We start from the raw sequence: 21,169 nt of genomic DNA, 5'->3' as shown, positions 1-21,169 counted from the left end.
ATTCCTAAGGGAAATATCCAACTGAATGCCTTGGCTATGGAACCTAACTAGTGTTCTGGAGGGAAATTATATCATACTGTGTATGTTTTATTCTGATTATCGTTTTACCTGATTGTATTTTATTAAGTTATTTGTATCTAATTTGACTGGTCTATGACCATATTAAACTTGACTTGACCATGAAGAGCTATAGAGCCAATTGTGATTTCTATTCCTGTTTTCTGGGATTGATGAAAAACTTCTCTTGATTTATTACAAGTTCATATTAACAAAGAATTATTTGGAAAAGTGACAGCTTTTAGATAGCACTTAGACCGGGGAAAGGGGGAACCACCTGACAAGTATTTAGCCTGTGAACTGTTAAGGCTCTCACAATAATCAGGTGATGGTTCCCTGGTTAAAATCAAAGATGACGTTTCCGTTCCAATAGATCTCATAGTTATCATTCTCTGCTCATCGATGTTCATGTGCAGACTTTGATTCCACCGTCTAATAACCAGCTATTAATTGTAAAACATGGAGATTTGCTGCATCTTTTGTCAGGACTGACCTTGCCTGGAAACGCAGCAGCACAAAAGGTACGAGTTCAAAATATTGGCATTTTTCTTTGCCATGCCAGCAATGACAAGGAAAGCAGGAGAGGGAAGAAAATATTAGATATTGATTTCCCTCTCATTCCTGAATACAGCCTAATTAGATTTAGACCGTAAACAATGCTAAAGCAATCTACAGTGACCATGGGTCAAACAGGCGATTTAACAAGATGCATGTATGTTTTGAAAAGAGAATTGAAATGAATTGTTGTAATGTGGATGGATGACGTATACCAGCAATTATTCCATGGAATTGCTCAATATTCCCATGTAGATAGATCCAAGCGGGCAGCCGTGTTGGTCTGAAGCAGTTGAACAAAGCAGGAGTCAAGTGGCACCTCTAAGACCAACCAATTTTTATTTAGAACGTAAGCTTTCGCGTGCTCTTATGCACACTTCATCAGACAAGGAATCCGGCACAGTGAGCAAAGCCATACATAGCTGAGCAGAGCCATACATAGCTGGTTGGCAGTGGCCCAGAATGCAATATGGTACAGATCTAAGAACCAATGACAGTGAAGTAAAATTATCTGGTAGGCAGTGGTTTAGAATGTAAAATGGTACCGTGACAGAATAGTAAAATTAACAAATTGAGCAAACCTTTGATCTGAGTAGCATGAGCATTACATATATTGAACCCATCTCCCATTGTCACTGACAATCTCACATTTTGACATACTACTGTTTTGTTGCTTTCTCATGCTCATGCAACTCAGATCAAAGGTTTGCTCAATTTGTTAATTTTACTATTCTATCATGTACATGTACATTTGTACATGTAGGACTAACTAGCATATGAGGAGCGATCTACACACAAACAGTGCAGTGTAGTAGTTAAGGTGTTGGACTAGGATCAAGGACACCCAGGTTCAAATCCCCTTCCATAGAAGTTTGCTGTATGACCTTGGGCCAATCCTGATCTCTTAGCTTAACCTACCTCCCACTGTTGCTGTGAGGATAAAATGGAGGAGAGGAGAACCATATAAGCTGCTTTGGGTGCCCAATGGGAAGAAAGGTATAAATGAAGTAAGTAAATAAAATAATAAATTTCACTGATGTGTTAATATGCTATGTGCAGGGCATGATTAACTAGGGAGGAATTGATTGGGGAGAAGGCTATCCCAAAGAGAGTGGCAGAAATGTGTGGAAAGGGTTAAGAACAGTCAGAATCTATTGATCCTGGAAATGCATACAGCTTGGGTGGGTGGGGGGTGATTTCCTCAGTGAAAGAGTGTGAAACAAAGCACCCTAATTTCATCCAAAGGTTAATGTGAATAAATAGTACATCTGCTCCAGTTTGTAACTGGGACTCCTGATAGACACCATCTTTATCCTTCTTGATGCTCTCAACAACTGTGCTATGGAGCAGATGGTTTCAGAACCTGCCAGGGGTGGGGCGATCCTGGATTTGGTCCTAAGTAATGCCCAAGACTTGGTGAGAGATGTAAAAGTGATCGCACCGCTTGGAAGCATTGACCATAACGTTATTGATTTCACCATTTGTATAAATAGAGAGTTGCCCCAAAAGATCAGCACAACCATGTTTAACTTTAAAAGGGGTAAATTCTCTGAGATGAGGAGGCATGTGAAGAGGAAACTGAAAGGAAAGGTAAATACATTCAAAAACCTTGGGGAAGCTTGGAGGCTATTTAAAACTACAATCCTAGAAGCTCAGATAAAATATATACCACAAGTTAGGAAAGGCACAAAAAGGTATAAGAAAAGGCCTGCATGGTTAACAAACAAAGTAATGGAAGCTGTAAAAGGTAAGAAGGACTCCTTTAAACGGTGGAAAGCTAGTCTAAGTGAGATTAATAAAAGGGAACACAGGCTGTGGCAAATCAAATGCAACATTGTGATCAGGCAGGCAAAAAGGGACTATGAGAAGCATATTGCAAAAAACATAAAGACCAACAATAAAAATTCCTTCAAATATATTAGAAGCAGGAAACCAGCCAGGGAGGCAGTGGGGCCCTTGGATAACCAAGGGGTCAAAGGATTACTGAAGGAGGATAGGGAAATGGCTGAGAAGCTGAATGCAATTTTTGCCTCCGTCTTCACCGTGGAAGATGAGAAGTGTTTGCCTGCTCCAGAACCACTAATTTTGGAAGGGGTGTTGAAAGACCTGAGTCAGATTGAGGTGACAAGAGAGGAGGTCCTACAACTGATAGATTAATTAAAAACTAATAAGTCACCAGGTCTGGATGGCATACATCCAAGAGTTCTGAAAGAACTCAAAGCTGAGCTTGTGGATCTTCTGACAAAAATATGTAATCTTTCATTGAAATCTGCCTCTGTCCCTGAGGACTGGAAGGTAGCAAATGTCACCCCCATCTTTAAAAAGGGTTCCAGAGGAGATCTGGGAAATTCACTGCCAAAGGAGGTGGCGGCGGCTACAAGCATAGACAGCTTCAAGAGGGGATTAGATAAAAATATGGAGCAGAGGTCCATCAGTGGCTATTAGCCACGGTGTGTATATATATGTGTGTGTGTGTATATAATTTTTTTGGGCCACTGTGCGACACAGAGTGTTGGACTGGATGGGCTGGCCTGATCCAACATGGCTTCTCTTATGTTCTAAGTCCCAAATAATGTGAAATTTCTTGTGTATGCAGGTTAAGCCCTACATAGTACCTGATAACACCAAACCAGACATCCATAATTCCCACTAGGACTTCACTAGGCCAAATAATCTAAATTTTACATTAATATAAGACACCTCCACATCTCCAAGAAAGATGAAATTTGGTATAAAATTTATATAAATTGATACAGAAAATTGGACAAAATGGAGAAGTTCACCTTATAACAGAGTAAAGCTTCCTTGTGCAGAGCTAAGTAAGCCATATAGGTAATACACTAAAAGTTCCACTTAGAGATGGGCATGAACTGATCCATGAATCTCAATTTATGCATGAATTGCGCCCATTAGTGGTTCATTCTGAAGCAGTTCAACCCTTGGTGATTCATTTGGTTTGTTTTTGCTGTTCATTTTTCCAGACAGCCTGGCACTTGATTCGATCAATTCCAAGGTAACGCTGGGGATGGACTTCTGGGAGCCCCTAGCAGTTGTCCATAGTTTGATTGGCAGCTCTGGGAGCCAATATTGGAGCTTCCATTCTGCAGTACAAAGAGAGAAGAGTTAGTTGTTGTGAGAGCTGAAACTGAGCTTTCCTGGGGGCACCTGTTTTGGGGAGCTATAACTTGAACATTCCAAATCCAATCTTTGCCAAACTTGACGGATGCATGGAGGAGAGCCCGCTGAAGACTCCCAATGAGTTTTACACCTCCTGAACCAAACAAACTAATGAACCACAAAATGGTTCAGGCAACCATATGAACCACAAACCAGCATGAACTACCATTTCCTCGGTTTGTGCTCATCCCTAGTTCCAATCCCTCTTGATGCATATGATTAAAGTATAGTTTTGGAGGACAGGAAACTTTCAGCAGTAATCAAGGACATCTTTCTACATCTGAAGAATGCAAGCTTTCCACACACTGACCCTTTTCAAATATTGTACAAATCTAGGGTTACCAGCTCTGGAAAGATAAATACCTGGAGTTTTGGGGGTGAAGTTTAGGGAGGGACCTCAGCAAAATATAATGCCATAAAGTTCACCCTTCAAAATGTCCTAAGGAACTGATCTGTGGAGTCTGGAAATGAGCTGTGATTCCAGGAGATATCCAGGCCTCACCTGGAGGTTAGTAACTCTACACAACAAAACCATGGGGTTTTTTGTGTGAGCATTCTAGTGTGTCTGTTTCGTTAGCTATAGTTAGCTTGGAACCATCAGACCAGGAATCTGAAACCATGCTTTGTAGATGGTTATTAAGCACGGTTAGTCTTTTCACATTGCAACATCCTGGCCTTAATTTTCATTTGTTTTCTGGCACTGTCCTCTCTGAATACAGAGAGAAGTCAATGAAGCCAGCATTTGTCAACGCAAATCAGGATCTGGGTAATCATCTACAAGTTAAATGCTGGTTTCAAAATCTAACCACAATTAAAATAGTTTCATGTTATATCTGATCTGAGACAAGCTCCTATAAACATTTTGTCTGTGACAGAAATGCACAAATAAAACAATATGCTTCCTTGGAGCGCTTTGCTTGTCACTTACCTTCTTGTTTTTCTTACTGTCGTTAGGTCTCCTGTTGAGCTGGTTGGTTGTCTCCCCCCCACCCAACTCTCACTGACCTCTGCTTGTAGAGCTAACAACCTCCATGCGAGGCCTGAAATTCTCTCTGAATTACTACAGAGCTCTCTCCAGAATCCTCTCCAGACTACAGAGCTCAGTTCCCTCAAAGGAAATGGCAACTTTGGAAGGCAGACCCACAGAGTTCTCGGAGAAACTCGTTCTAATCTAGAGTGTTATCGCATCACAATTGGGCTCCCTCCACAAACGTTGTCCTCTTGTGTACTGCCCCCCAAATCGCCAGGGATTTTGCAGACTGGAGTTGGCAACAGCTGTTTCCATGCATTTTGTATAATATCCTAAATTATACTGTGAATACTCTAATTTTTTGATGGGTGGGGAGAGAAATATTGTGCTTGTGTTGATCTCTGGTTTTTGCAATTGGTTTTATGACTAATAGGTAGTGTTATCAATCCCCAGTTGGGGGCAGGGGATTCTCCCAATTTGGAGGCCCTCCCCCCACTTCAGGGTTATCAGAAAGTGATGTTGGTGGGGAAATGTCTGCTGGGCATTCCATTAAACCCTACGGAGACCAGTTCCCTTAAGGTATAATGGAGAATCAATCTATGGATATCTGGGACTCTGGGAGGCTGTTTTTTGAGGTAGAGCCACCAAATTTCCAGCATAGCATTCAGTGCCTTTCCTCAAAACACACTCCATGATTCAAAAAGGTTGGACCAGGGGGGTCAAATTCTATGAGCTTTAAAAGAAGGTGCCCCATCCTTCGTTATTTCCAAACAGAGGGAAGGCATTTAAAAGGTGTGTTGTCCCTTTAAATGTGATGGCCAGAACTCCCTTTGGAGTTCAATTGTGCTTGTCACAACTTTCCTCCTGTCTCCACCCCCAAAGTTCCCAGATATTTATTGAGTTGGACCAGGCAACCCTACTAATATGTATTCTCATTGTCTTTATATTATTTTTGGAAGCCAACTAGGGAACAGAACTGGGAGGGCAGGTCAGAATTCCCCTGCCGTTTTACATTAGATCATTTAGTAGTTGTTTCTGGAAGCTGTTGACTACATTACTTGTCCTCTTCTAATTCTCGGTCATTTTGCTTTGCTAATCAGATGATTCATGGTAGGCAAACATATTCTCCTTTTGATTCCAATGAAATCCTCATTAGTGTTAAAACAAGTTAGGGACTATCAACAAGAGGACACTACGATCCAAAGTCTATTAAGTACAAATAGGAGCTTCTACAAAGACTCTTCTAAATAGCAATCTGGCTGCCCTAAATCTCTTAAGTCATTCAGTATCAACACTCGATTCATCCATTCTCCCCCTAAGCACTCACTGGAGACTTTAAGGCAAGACTCTTTCTTTGTTCTCGTTAGTGAAAATGTCTTCAGCTCTCAGACCTATTAACTTGTAACAATAGAAATTACGACAGCCAGGACAGGTACAAAAAGTTTAATTCTGAGCTTAGAAGCTGAAAAGGGGATTTTCTAGGGAAAATGTCATGATAAAAGAGGGGCATTAAAATTCATGAATGCCACTATAATATAATTTTAATCTGGACAGTTTTTCAAATATTGTTGTCAGCTTCTATTCCACCGTTAGCCATCATTAATGGCATATATGACATATAAACTCATGAATTTGATTTGATCATGTTATCACTTCAATACAGAAAATTTAACCTCTATTATGCAGGCTACAAATGTGTATAGGTGAAATACTAGCTGTCAGTGTAGATAAGAATTTCTGACAGATTTAAAGATACGAACCCTAGAATGTTCCCCCTCCATGGATACATACAATGCAAACTATTAACTATCAAACATAGTCATTATCATATTTTTACAGTTCCTATTGATTTCATATAGACTGAAAAAAAATGTAATATTATTGTGACAAAGATTCAAAGGAACATATACCGTATGGCTGATTTATGGATGTAATGTATCACAGCCCCATCCACTTCCCTCCCTCAAAAGGTTTCCCCTCCATTTTTCTTTCCCTGTCTGACAGAGCCACCCTAGTAATGTGTTTCTTCTTTCCTGAAGAACTCTTGCTGTTCCATCCTGTCTCAGTATAATATTTTGGATGTTTGCTTAGCCCAGGAACTTGAGGGAAGGATTGGGATCCCCCTTTAACTTAAATGGCACTCAAGGCATTTTTGTATTCCAAATTAACAAAATATTTTCTTCAACATAGAGGAGAAAAGTCAGGTGAAACCAAGGGTAAAATTTCTGAGGTAACTCAATATAGATAACTCTAAGGTAAAATCAGTATACACACAGACTTTAGTTCTTATGTTTCAAGCTAGTGAGAGTTTCTTAAGCTATTCACAGCTACTTAAATTTTGAATTTAGAGTTTTTTGTTCCAGTTTTCTAAACATTCCTGTACACTTAGAGTATTCACTGACTCATTGAGTTTCCAGAAGGCTGGTACACTCTTTCCAGTATCCAAACACCTTCTCTGAAAACACCAGTACTTGTCTTGAATTTTTAACTGATTCTTAAGGCCTCTGCAGGCAATTTCTGACCATACCAGCCCAGCAATCTCTCCACTCTTCAGAGCTAACTCCTAGTTTGATTGGGTAGATTTATCCCTTTTTTTGGCCCAAATAGGAGTCTTCACCTACTTTCCAAACTTCCTTGCCAGTTTTCCCTCAAGTCTCCATCTGTGCTAAACTGCTCTCAGATAAGGCTGGAGTCAGACTGTGTCAGCACTCAACTCAGTCAAGGTAGAAATCTGACCAACTCTCTCCTCAGCATATAGCTGTCAAGTTTTTCTCTGCTCAACTGATGCTAACCAATCAGATTGCTTGTAGCAGCTTGTCGCTCAAGGCTCTCTGTTTCTTGAAGAATTAACCCTTCACAGTCCTTCAGTTGTTTATATAGCACTTAACAGTTTCTTAAAAGTGCTGTTCATCACATATGTTAATAGCATTTATGGACTTAAACTATGCAAATGTTTTAATATCATCCAGAGAGTGGATGGCTCACTGAAAATCAGCACCACTGCTGCTATTCATTTGGCAATCCAGAATCTGAGACCATATTCTCAAGGACAGAATCACACATCAGATAAGACAAAGAAAGGCCATAGAAAAGTGAATTCTCCCCCCCCCCACACACACACAGTTTGATATCTATTTCTGTTCTTTTTGGACAACTCTTCTCAATTCAGACTTCCACCATGACATTATAACAACTTCTTCTTGATGTCCTTTGTTTTCAGTATTGGTCTAGTACTTCCCATTTAATTCTCAGTGACAATGGTATTCCATTTCTCCAACCCTGACACCTCCTTCCAACTCTATCATTATGCCCATGTTCCTTCACTTCCTTTGTTACTGTATTGTTAGTCTCATATATACATTGTTCTCTAAAATTAGAAAGAAAAGAAGGTTTTAAGTATCTCAAATTTCTAATTCAAGGGAAAGTCCAAATTGAATCTGCACAGAGGGATTAAATGAGGCCATTGTTTTAGTTACTTTTCCTAGCATTGATAAAGGAAGTGTTGTGCAAGTGGATAACTATTGAGTTTTAAATAGTGTAAACCAGCGGTCATTTTGTAGAAAACTAGGTGGTGGAGCTCATCCAGGGATTCTTATGCAGCTGCACATACTATTAAATGGACAAGGAGGTGGAACTCTCAGAAAGGTTCAGGAGCTGTGCTCCTGTGAGCTCCCACTGAATCTGAGGCCTGGTGTAAACTTTACCTAGCTGTTCTAATCTAGCACAGAAGACTTCTAATTTTCTATGTCCGGGATCAAAACCAGAACCTAACCTATTAGCTTAGATTTCTTTAGGATGACAAGAAGGAATTAGCTCATATAGAAAACAGTGATGTGCTGTGGACAAATGCACACTAACAAATAAACAGCAAGAACATACTATTATTTCGCATTGTCAGAATAGGTGCAGGTGACTCAAGGATACAAAAAGGTATCAAAAACACAGAAACTTGAGATTCAGTTAAGGTGAACATCTTGCGGACAAAACTTTAATTCCATAGCATTTCTCTGATTCCCTGCACTTCTTTCAAGAAGGCCAACTCTTCAAGTGCTCTGTGATAATATACTAATATTCCTTTATTCATATGAGCTGCTTCCCTATAACCCATAATTTCTACAGCCTCATGAAGAGATCCACTGAGAATGAGTGGGCAAGGGAAGCCATTTGCACACCTTAAAGATTAAAAACATGATGCTGCAATAGGAAGCCAGGAAAGAGCAACCCCATGGCTGAAATCTGTTCTGGGAATCAGCCTTAGCCTTCACCTTTTTGATGAAAATATGTGGATGAACACCTTTTACAGTCTCTAAAGAAAACATCACAAAACGTACCCATCTTACCACAGAATGAAAATTAATTGCCCCTCCATATGGCAATCTCTGGGAATAGCTTTTGGAAGCTTTTGGAAGTGTGCACGGATCAGTAGCAGGTTGCCACCAGAACAAAGCTCTGTAGGTCCCATAATAAAATTCATTTACTTTCCTCGTGCTGTGTAAGAAACGTTTCTACCCTGAAATGTAACCAGGTGTCATTTCCGGCACGTACCCAAAAGTGATGTTGCACTACTCTGGGATTCAGAAGAAGCTCTATGGTCTACAATATACCATACTATAGTAGGAGACTCGGCAACCCTAAATCCAGTGAGCAAAATATCCAGCATATGGTGACACACAAGAAGTGCCTTGAACACTGTGTACCGCTAAGGAAGAGGAAGGTGACAGGAGGTAGCAGTGGAGCTGCTGGAGACATGGTTGAAACACTGTGCAGGCGCACAGCAAATGATTGGCTAGAGGAATGGGTGTGATCATAGAATGGTGACATCACTTGTTGGTTGTGGCTTCTGCTAACTACTCAAAAGCTATGTGCCCACATGGTGCTTCAGTAGTGGCTCCATCACCACCAGAGGCTGTGGCTCAGTGGTAGAGCATCTGCTTTGCAGGCAGAATATCCCAGGTTCAAGCTCCAGCATCTCCAGTTAAAAGGAACAGGTAGCAGGTGATGTGCAAGACCTCAGACTGAGATCCTAGAGAGCTGCTGCCAGTCTGAGTAGACAATACCGAACCAATGGTCTGGTTCAGTACAAGGCAGCTTCATGTGTGTTCATATGAGTCCTGTCGTCCATTGATAAGGCTGCTGCATTCCCTTCCTGCTTCAGCAGCACATGGTACTGAAGTCTGAGATTTCCCTACACCCTACCTCACAAACCTCTGATCCCAGTTCCAGTTAGGACTGAGGTGCAAGGGGTCTCCATAAAGGCCAGTTTGCTGATCATAAAGGCTGATCATAAATGACCCAATGGAGCTGCTGTTTGGGATAAACATCCAGGTATCCACATAAGACCTTGCCTTCTCTCTTCCACATTATCTTCCCCCTTTTTAGTAACCCCCCTTTCTTGTATACACTCCCCATCCTGTCCCCTTGTTAAACTTCTCTTTTCTTCCCCTCATCCCATTCCTGTTACATATACTTTGGAGTATCTTCGGAGCTTGTTTTCTGCTCATACATTAAAAACTGCTACCCGTGATTTTAAAATCCATCGGGCTTACTTCCAAGTTACTCCCTTATATGGGACTAATCTTTTAAAATAGCACTCCTCCTGTGCACATTTACCTTCGAGTAAGATAATACTGTGGTATTTCTTCCAAGTCACCATGGACATGGATTTCATTGCACATATCAACAGCTTTCTGGAATGAACAGATGGTAGAAAGTAGTAAAAAAAAACGTGTTATAAAATGCTAGGATTTTAATTTGAAGTGATTTGATTCCAGAGGGGCTGCTGCCTTTTAAAACCTAGAGACAGCTCCTGTGTCTGAACTGGATCTGTCCAGATACCCTTATAATGGACATGGGTCCCTGAAAACAAATATTGTTACTACAACTGTAATAGTGGCAGAGTGCTGAATCAGACCATCGGTACTTTTTGTCCAGCATCTTGCTTTACAAAGTACCTAGCCAGTTATATTGGAGGGTCAAGAAACAAGATATACTATGAGGTCAAGAACTTTCCTTTATTTAACCTCCTAGAGCAGGTTTCAATTTATCTAAAGGTTCTCTTTAGCCATTATGGCAAGTGACCATTGATGGATTTCTCTCCCATAGATCTGCCTAATCCTCTTTTAAAGGCATCTATGCTTGTGGTCAGTCATCACCATGTTCCCTGGCAGTAAATTTAACTACTTGTTGAATAAGGAAGGAGTCTACTTTAGGAGAGGGCAGGATATCAATATGACATGATGGATGGATGGATGGATGGATGGATGGATGGATGGATGGATGGATGGATGGATGGATAGATAGATAGATAGAAGATAGATAGATGGATGGATAGAAGATGGATGGATGGATGGATGGATGGATGGATGGATGGATGGATAGATAGATAGATAGATAGATAGATAGATAGATAGATAGATAGATAGATAGATAGATAGATAGATAGATAATATTCTGTTCCATCCATCCTGAGCTACTGCCCAGATCTGAACCTGGGTTTCCCACGTTAGACATTCTAACCATAAGATTGTGCTGGTTCTCTAGTTAGTGAGCAGGGCTGGCTACAGACTCATTCACTGGGTCAACATTCTATCCACTATACAACACATTCTTAAAGTTGTGTAACATTGCATTATGAAACCAGAAGATGCTAAAGATTATCATTTTATACTTCCCTGTGTTCCAGTTGGAGCCTGGCAACTGTAATATATAACAGTATATGCCAAATCATATGGGGAAGGGGGAAGAACTGTTATATGAAATATTCCTTTTATATCCTGAATCAAGTTGTTCACAGCCTCATAATCCCCAGCACTACATATCTTGATTTTCAGTAGCATTTCTCAGAAGAAGTTGATTGTTCCTTCATATCATGTCACAATAGAGTAAACCTTTAATGAAACTTCATTGAACATGTGCAAATATAGTGTACCTTTCTTTTGGGAAGCAGACATGTTGATAATGGTCCATTGGGAGATCCATGTGTTCTCTGGGAAACATGTAAGTTTCCCCAAAGAGACCTATTTGGGACCATTTCAAGTCAAGAAGGTGGTATATTAAGAAAGCTGAAGCCCCTTCCCCACACATGGCATGCTCCTGATCTGAATCACGCACCACACACGTGGTACATAAGAACATAAGAGAAGCCATGTTGGATCAGGCCAATGGCCCATCCAGTCCAACACTTTGTGTCACACAGTGGCCAATATGTGTGTGTGTGTGTGTATACACTCACACAAACATATATACATACCTACATATACACACATATATATATTCACAATATATATATATTGTGATTTGTAACTCACAAATCTCACCTGACTGACAGTGTAGTCACCTCAGACCCAATGTACACACTTTGGATTGTGCAAATAAGCCATTCAATGAGCCAGTTTGGTGTAGTGGTTAAGTGTGCAGACTGTTATCTGGGAGAACCGGGTTTGATTCCCCACTCCTCCACTTGCACCTGCTGGAATGGCATTGGGTCAGCCAGAGCTCTGGCAGAGGTTGTCCTTGAAAGGGCAGCTGCTGTGAGAGCCCTCTCCAGCCCCACCCACCTCACAGGGTGTCTGTTGTGGGGGAGGAAGGGAAAGGAGATTGTGAGCCGCTCTGAGACTCTTCGGAGTGGAGGGCGGGATATAAATCCAATATCTTCATCTACCTCACAGGGTATCTGTTGTGGGGGAGGAAGGGAAAGGAGATTATGAGCCGCTCTGAGACTCTTCGGAGTGGAGGGCGGGATATAAATCCAATATCTTCATCTACCTCACAGGGTATCTGTTGTGGGGGAGGAAGGTAAAGGAGATTATGAGCCGCTCTGAGACTCTTCGGAGTGGAGGGCGGGATATAAATCCAATATCTTCATCTACCTCACAGGGTGTCTGTTGTGGGGGGGGGAGGGAAAGGAGATTGTGAGCCGCTCTGAGACTCTTTGGAGTGGAGGGCGGGATATAAATCCAATATATTCATCTACCTCACAGGGTGTCTGTTGTGGGGGAGGAAGGTAAAGGAGATTGTGAGCCGCTCTGAGACTCTTCGGAGTGGAGGGCGGGATATAAATCCAATATCATCATCATCATCATCATCATCATCATCATCTTCTTCTTCTTCTTCTTCTTCTTCTTCTTCTTCTTCTTCTTCTTCTTCTTCTTCTTCTTCTTCAATGCTGATATTAAGTGTCTGAAGGATCAGCAATATTAATGAGAAATTTAGCTTAGGGACTTGTCCTTGGGCAGGTTCTGAGGCTATGGTAATATTTAGTGTGAATTCTTCAATGATTTCAACAGTGTTAAACCTCTGAGAATGTGTACTACCTTGACAAACAAACTGGCTGTTTGTAAAGCCATAAAAATTCTTCTTCTTTTGTTGTTAACCAAATTTATTAAATTTTGCAATATATTGAAATGTATTTCAAATAATTTAAAAAAGGAAAAAGGAAAAAAAAGCAATATTTCAATGCTCATCGATACATTACACATTTTCTTTTTTTTTCTCACTCCCCCCACCTCTTTTCTTTGACCTCTGTTGGTGCTTCAAGCTTTTGAGAAAAAACAATTAGGGTACCATCCGTTTTAGAATCTTGCACTATAAAACTTAAATAAAATCTAATAACATCTCTATATCTCTGTTTTTAATTCGGTCTTGAAACAAAAATTATTGTGCATGTCCTTTATGTTGTTTTATTTTGTGTCCTTTTTTGTATATTTATAAAAGCATTTGGTATTTAGAATTTTTACGGCTGGTAAGATGCTATGCGTGGTTTCTCATGTAGGAGTACATTGCACTGTGTTAAATTTTGTAAATGTGAAACATGTTTGGTCTTCTGTCTCTATTGATAACAGCAATGTTTTAATTCTGTTATTTGTAACTTTTTGTATATTTATTAAATGGTATTTATTTAATTTAGACTTTTACTGGGCTACCAGCCAGCATGCTTGTTTTTCACATATTACTTTTTTTTTCTTCCTTAATATTTTTTTTCTGAATTTTGCATTGGTGGTAGACTATTTTTCTCCCCCCCTTCCCAAGTATTTTGGTACATTTCTGGCTGTGTTTGCTAGTTGGTGGGATGCTTCATACCAACTAAGTGGGATCAGTAAGCCGAGTTGCTGTCAGAATATTTCATTAAATAAGAAATGCTGAAAAACTGAACACCTGACAAGGATTTTTTGCTTTCAAGCTTGCTGGATTTCCACGGCAAACATGGAGAATTTACATGCCAAGCCTTAAGAGTTTATTAAAAGTGAAAAAAACCCCACTAAACAGAGTAAGAGGCCCCCAGTAAGCATTTTAAAATCTAGGCTGAACAATCAATCATTCCAATCAATCTTGTTCAAAGCTGGCTATGTTCTTTCCACTGAGCATAGGTAGTAAGAGGTTTTTTTTGCTTAATTTAGCAATATTACTAGAACATTTTTTAAAAAGTTATTTCTCTGTATATTACCCTGATATTGACAAAGATGCAAAGAGAGAGGAGGAAAAGATGCTAGTAAATAGACTAGTAAATGCTCAGATTTCAGGACTTTCGCAATGCAATCATCATCACTCTACACAAGAACAAAGCGGAAAAGTCAGACTGCTCCAACTACCGGGGGATAACCCTGCTCTCCATCGCAGGCAAAATCCTTGCCAGAATACTCCTGAACAGACTGGTGCCCACCATTGCAGAAGAACTCCTCCCAGAGAGCCAGTGCGGGTTCAGAGCTAACAGGAGCACCACTGACATGTTATTTGTTCTCAGGCAGCTCCAAGAGAAATGCAGGGAACAGAACAAGGGTCTATATGTGACTTTTGTCGACCTTACCAAAGCTTTCGATACCGTTAGCAGGAAAGGCCTGTGGCAAATCTTGGAACGTTTAGGATGTCCCCCAAGGTTCCTCAGCATGATCATCCAGCTACATGAAGACCAGCAAGGACCAAGTCAGACACTGCAACAACCTCTCAGAGCCCTTCCTAATAGGCACAGGTGTAAAGCAAGGCTGCGTTCTCGCGCCAACTCTCTTTACAATCTTCTTTAGCATGATGCTTCAAAGAGCCGCAGTAGATCTAGATGATGACGATGGTGTCTACATCCGCTATCGCACTGATGGCAGCCTGTTCAACCTGAGGCAACTAAAGGCCAACTCCAAGACAATGGAAAAACTTATCCGAGAGCTACTGTTTGCTGATGCTGCTGCTCTCGTCTCCCACTCGGTATCAGCTCTGCAGCATATGACATCCTGCTTTGCAGAGGCTGCCAAGCTATTCGGCCTAGAAGTTAGTCTGAAGAAGACAGAAGTTCTCCACCAGCCTGCACCCCAGGAAGATTATCACCCTCCCTGCATCACTGTGGGTGAATCAGTTCTGAAGACAGTCCAGCAGTTCAGCTACCTGGGGTGCATCATCTCCTCAGATGCCAAAATCGACAAGGAGATTGACAACAGGCTGGCAAAGACAAACCGTGCATTTGGCCGACTGCACAAAAGAGTGCGGAGCAACAAGCATCTGAAAAAAGGCACAAAGATCAATGTTTACAAAGCGGTTGTGATGACAACCCTCATCTATGGCTCTGAATCATGGGTTTTATACCGTCATCACCTGCAACTCCTTGAGTGCTTTCATCAGCGCTGCCTTCGCACCATCCTCAACATCCACTGGAGTGACTTTGTGACCAACACTGAAGTCCTCAAGAGGGCGGAGGTTACAAGCATCGAGGCACTGCTGTTGAAGACGCAGCTGCGCTGGGCAGGGCATATTTCTAGGATGGAAAACCACCGCCTTCCCAAGTTTGCTCTGTATGGCGAACTTTCCACCGGCCATCGAAATAGAGGGGCACCAAAGAAGAGGTACAAGGACTCCTTGAAGAAATCCCTTGGCACCTGTCGCATCAACCATCACCAGTGGTCTGACCTAGCCTCAGATCGCAAAGCATGGAGGCACACCATCCACCAGGCTGTCTCTTCCTTTGAGAACGCACGCATAGCTGGTCTTGAGGACAAAAGGAGATTGAGGAAGAATCGCACTGCTACAGCACCAACCCCAAATCAGACTTTTCCCTGCAGCCACTGTGGCCAGATCTGCCTGTCCCACATTGGTCTTGTCAGCCATCAGCGAGCCTGCAGCAGACGTGGACTACTGCACCCTTCTTAAATCTTCGTTCGTGAAGTCAAGCCGAGAGAGAGAAATGCTCAAAATTCACAGTAATTGGTTTGGGCTTGTCAGTCACAGCTGGGTGCTTCATTGGGGCCGCTGGGTTATAGATCTACACCCTTACTCTGGAATTCTATTTTTTTGGTTCCTAGATTCTCTTGAAATAGGAAAATTCTGGAGCATAAGGACAGTCATTCATATAGCTAAAAGAGAGACAAAATCTGGGATCCAGACTAAATCTGCATATTCCACAGATTCCTCCATTCCACTGCAGGCCACCCTCATGTGCGGTTCCCCTATCCCTAGAAGCAGTATTTTGTGAATATCAGTGGGCTGCATTGGGAGGGGGAAAGACACAAAAGGTCCGTTCTGCCATTAGAAATATTCACATGACGATCCTATATAGAGTTACTTCAGTCTAAAGGGTTTAGACAAGAATAATTCTACATAGTTTTGCATTGTTAGTCTGGATCCAACCAATTTTTTTTTTTTTGGGGGGGGGGAGATGCTGGCTATGGAGATAGAAAATCGTATCCTTCACCGACACTGGTATTGTGCAATGCCAGGTCTATTAATCATAAGATCTCTGTTCTTCAGAATTATCTGGTAGAACAAGTGGTAGACCTGGCTTGCATGACTGAAATCTGGATAAGGGAGGGTGAAAGTCACCCTGAATCAGCCCCCTCCCATTTTTTTTGGCCTTTCACCAGTCCCAGATGGTGGGTGGCATTACTCATCTGGGAGGCTTTCTCCTTCAGGGCACTCCCTGAAACAAAGATTGCTAGCACTGGATGTGTAGGCCTGGTATGGAAGGCTGAGGAGAGTCTGACCGTTTGGCTTGTGTACCTTCCATCTAACATTCCAGAAATGCCCTGCCAGGCCTGTTGGAGGCCGTGTCTGGCTGAGCATTGGAGTGCCCCAGACTATTAGTTCTGGGGGACTTCAATGTCCACACTGAGGACATGACCTCCTCTCAGGTCAAGGACCTAGTGTCATCAATGGTGGCACTGGACCTCTCCCTGCTTGTTTTGGCTTCCACTCATCAAGCAAGCCACAGGTTGGGCCTTATTTTTACATTGGAGATTATGGAGGAATGTATTACAGTTCATGCAGTACCATGGCTGTGATGAAGCAACAAGAACATCCTATAGATCATTTATAAAAACCTATGAGATGGTGGTGAAGGCTTCAAAGAATGATTTCTATGCAGCCTATATTGTATCTGCAAGCTCACACCCAACCCAATTATTTTGAATAATTAGGTCCTTAACTACTTTTCCTCTGCGCATGCCAAATACCAGGGAATTGGAAACTGGCTGTGAAGCATTTGCGAGCCATTTTGCAGATAAAGGCATGTCACTCTGCCATGACCTCCCAGCTACATTTGATACAATAAGAAAACTGGAAGCCGACTTCCAGTTTCGGTGACCCACTCTTAAGACCTACCACGGGCTCACTCCTGACAGTCGGTCTTTAATTGGGCAATTGGGGGGGGGGGTCAATGGTAACTCTCCAGATGTTTTTTGCCTACAACTCCCATCAGCCCCAGCCATTGGCCATTCTGGCTGGGGGTTTTGGGAGTTGTAGGCAAAAAACAACCTGAGAGCTACCGTTGGCCACCCCTGGAATATATAACCTTCAAATGGACTACAGAGATGTGGATGGCTCTAACGGTACTGTTGGATTATAATTAGGACTTTTATTTTTTATTCTTTGGTGGTTGTTTTTTGTGGCTCTGTGTGGCTTTTTAATTACAAACATTGGATTTTGGAATACTTGGATCACTTGGACTACTTCTTGGACTACTTCTTCACTGGCTGGACTTAACTAATCTGTATTGGTCACGAGTACATTATAATTTTGCAAGTGTGAGTGTATTTTCACCCCCTCCTTTTTTGATGTTCATTTGTGGCACATTTGAATCATTGTTATGGTAAACTGATATTCTTTATAGCCTTAACTATTGTTATTTGGGTTTGCTAGGTTGTTGATAGAATTGGAAAGTTCTGTTCCTAAACAATTTTATATCTATTCAAAATATTGACTTTTCTTGCCTGGTATTGAGTTAGTTGATAAAAGTTGGAACACTGTTTCCAAAACAGGCTGGTGAATTGTAAACATCTCAATTTTTCAAGTTTGAGAGGGGATAAATATTTTAGGAAATTTAATAATAGAAATGGCAACAGGGTTCAAGGAGACAGCTAAAAGCAAAAGCAACAGAGAAAGTAGGGACACAACTCCATCCCCTAGCCTCCCCCAAATTGGCCCAACTAAATTTACAACTGCAAGTATGCAAGACAACATGAGAGAAATGCAAAATACTTTATTAACAGCCATAACACGACTGATTGGCAAGGTAGACAATATAGGAGAACAAATGGCTGAAGTTAAGCAAGAGCTCCAAGAAAATAGAAAACAAAGAGCAGAGACTAATAAGGCACTGAAAGCCCTAGATGCTCAAGTGGTGAATAAATTTCAAAAGGTTGAACAGTTGGAAAACAATCAAAAAGTGTATGACAGCAGATTTCTCCAGCTAGAAACGGGTAGAGCAGCCTATATGTTGAGACTGCAAAACATTGCAGAAGATTTGCAGTCTGAGGATTTGCAGAAAATGTTAAGCGAGGCCTTTGCAGAAATTTTACAAATGCCACAGAAAAAAATGGAAGAAGAAATCAATCAAGTCAAGCGTGTACCATCGAATTTTACTACGTGGAATGAACTACCCAGCGAATTTACACATGAAACTTACAAGAATAACTAAAGACAACATTCTAAGGCAGACAAGAGATAAACCAGTGGTGATAGCAGGAAACACAGTGAGAATTCTGAAAGAGCTTCCTTGGCCAGTTAGACAGAAGACAAGAGAATATTAAACCTTGACAATTTTTTTAAGGGAAAGAGAAGTACCATATACATGGTTAATGCCAGAAGGTTTGCTTTTCATATTTGAAGGCAAAAGATACAGGATTAATTCAATCTTCAAGGCGGAAATTTTTTGGGAGAAATTTGGGAAGAGAGAAGAAATAAAGAAGATGGGGAAGAATAAAGCTCAGAGGTTATAATAATTTCAGTCCTGATCAAGTATCAGATGCATTTCTCTTAAAGGTATATCCAGCTTTTATTCAGACCGTATTGTAATAAAATAATATTATAATTTGTAAGCCAAATCCTTTCAAAATATCTATGTTCAATCCAATTTAAGTCATTGAAATTTCTTAAGTTTGTTCTCTGTCTTTTTGAAGCCTCCTTTGCGGGGAAGGGGGGGATGTCCTCCTCTTCCCCTTTTTTGAACAATCCCAATTGGCGTTATAGTAGAAAATCCATTAGTCAGTAGTATTAGAAAATAGACTTACTTGCATGATAGTATTTCAATGATTAAGGCAGAAGAATGATGTATTAGAAGCTTGTTAGAAGAAAAAAGCAGTCGGGCATTCATCTCTAGCTGTCATCTTGGTGATCATGGCGGTGGAGCATCGGAGTGGACAGAAGGAACAGGGACCAGCTGCCGCTGTTTCCCTGGCTCCTGTAAAGCCCCTTGCTGTCAGGAGACCCCTCCAGGGTCCCCTTCAAGATGCCACAGTTGTGGCACCCCTCCTACAGCCTGGTTTGGGGGGCTGCTGAAGGTGAGCTCTGCGGACCCCACCGAGCTTGAGATGCCAAAACACAGAAGTCGAATGCCAAAACCTGGAATGTAAGAGAAAAGCACATGGCTGGAGGAGATTTAGAAGGATAGATTATCTGGGACTTTGAGTTATTTTTCAACTTTGATTAGCAGAATGAGTTATACTGTTGAAAAGATGACATTGCAACTTGAAGCAATTGATAAAAAAAATATTTGATTACCATATTCTCTTTAAAGGAGGAAATCAGCTTGTTGATAGGGTGGAGACAGGGTGGAAACTTTTATTTTGAAATACAGTGAAATTGAAAATCTACATGAGCAGAGTGGTAAAGAGACCCCAGTGATGTTTACGGAGTCAAGAGAAGAGGATAAGGATCCATTGGGAAAAGAGAAATCAAAATGGAGAAAGCATGCACAATTACAAAGAGGAGGCGGAGATCAAGATTGATTAAAGTCTTTACAGGAGGAAGTGATGGCGTGGAGGCCTCATTACTTTTAGCAAAATGGATGAATGTGCCAAAGGGAGAAGAGGCAGACTTTTTCAAGAAGATCAAGACCTGGGAAGCTTTCAAAAAGAAGGAATTATAAACTGTTTCTTTTTTATGTAATTGGTCACCATTGAACTAGTAAAAGGGAACTGGTGTGTGACTTTGAAATGGCAAGAAAGATTTTTTTAAGAATCTGGATGTTTCTTTTTGGTTTGTCATATTCATCTATGGATTGTAAATTTTTAAAGCTAAATAGAGCAATTTAATAGAGAGCAGGTTATAGAGACTGTATGATTTCTTCCCTAGGTAAAAATAAACAAGTGTGGAAGAGGAGGCTGTTACTGCTTATCAAACTTGTTTCTCTTAGAGTAATATGAAAATAGGAGTTATAATCTCCAAAAGCTTTTAAAGAATTTTAAATATTCAAACCAGACAAACAAGTAATTTGGGTCAATTGATAATGTAGACAATATAGATATTTTATATTTTTAAGATCTGCTCCTGATATTTTTTATTTCAGAATCTGTTTATAATGAAATAGACAAAGTATTATATTTTCTGTCTTTTTTTTCTCCTGCCAGAAATAATTAACTTAGTATTAAGGATTAAGAAATTATATTCATCTTTTCTGCTCATGTTTATTCTCAATATTGTCAAATTAACTAATTAGTTCTTATTTTTAAAATTGCTAAAGTTAACCGGTTAGTTATGTCTTGTAATTGGTTTCCCCCCCTCTCTTTTTGCTTTTCTCGTTTGTATGCACTGAAGATGAATAGTTTGAATTTATATCATAAGCAATAAAATAGTAAAAAGTATATGAGGAAATAATAAGACTGTAGGACTTAACGGTTATATTGGGTTAAAATATAAAGACTTGCAGGTAGAAAGAATCTGGTATTACACTTTGAGGTAGAAATGTAACTGATATATTTGCTGCTTTTTTCTGTTTATTGTTTTTCTATTTTGTTCCCCTCCCCCCTTGCTTCTTTTTTGCTTCTGTATCCCCACATTATTCTTTCTTTTTATACCCAAACTTAATAAAAATTTGAAACTGAAAAAGAAAAAGTTCAGAGGAAGAAGATCCATGTGATGCAAAGAAATACCTAACATGGTTACAGTCTAAAAAAGTTTAAAAAGATAAGAAAGATTCATAATGCCATCAATAGTCTCTAC

Source organism: Heteronotia binoei, chromosome 8, assembly GCF_032191835.1.
Source record: "Heteronotia binoei isolate CCM8104 ecotype False Entrance Well chromosome 8, APGP_CSIRO_Hbin_v1, whole genome shotgun sequence".
NCBI lineage: Eukaryota > Metazoa > Chordata > Lepidosauria > Squamata > Gekkonidae > Heteronotia > Heteronotia binoei.
This window is presented reverse-complemented; position numbering follows the sequence as displayed.